Raw genomic sequence first — 406 nt, forward strand, 5'->3', positions numbered from 1 at the left:
GCCTATAATATTTTCCAGCTACATTGCTTCAGTCTAGTTTGGCTGCAGAGAAGTAAAAAAAAAAATGAAAAGAACCATTTTATATTCGCGTCCTGTATCTTTGATTCATCTTTATCGTAAATCTCTTGGTACGAGAGAATCTTCCCATTCGGTCGTATTATACAGTTGATTAGTTGTATCTTAGCTTGATATGCATGAAAAGTTCCAGAAAATGAGATAAAGATATCGAGGCCGTTTGACTGTTGAAGGTAAAATGAAAAGATTAGAAGGATGATTTTAAGCGAGCAGGTCATAGCAAGGGGGAAACGAGCCTAATTCGAAAAGATAATTTGGATGGCAGGAGTGAAAAAGGTGTTTTTAATTTCTGGGAACAAGTTTTGAAAAGCGATGATTCTTCATATGGAAG

This window comes from Penaeus monodon, chromosome 33 (assembly GCF_015228065.2).
Source record: "Penaeus monodon isolate SGIC_2016 chromosome 33, NSTDA_Pmon_1, whole genome shotgun sequence".
NCBI lineage: Eukaryota > Metazoa > Arthropoda > Malacostraca > Decapoda > Penaeidae > Penaeus > Penaeus monodon.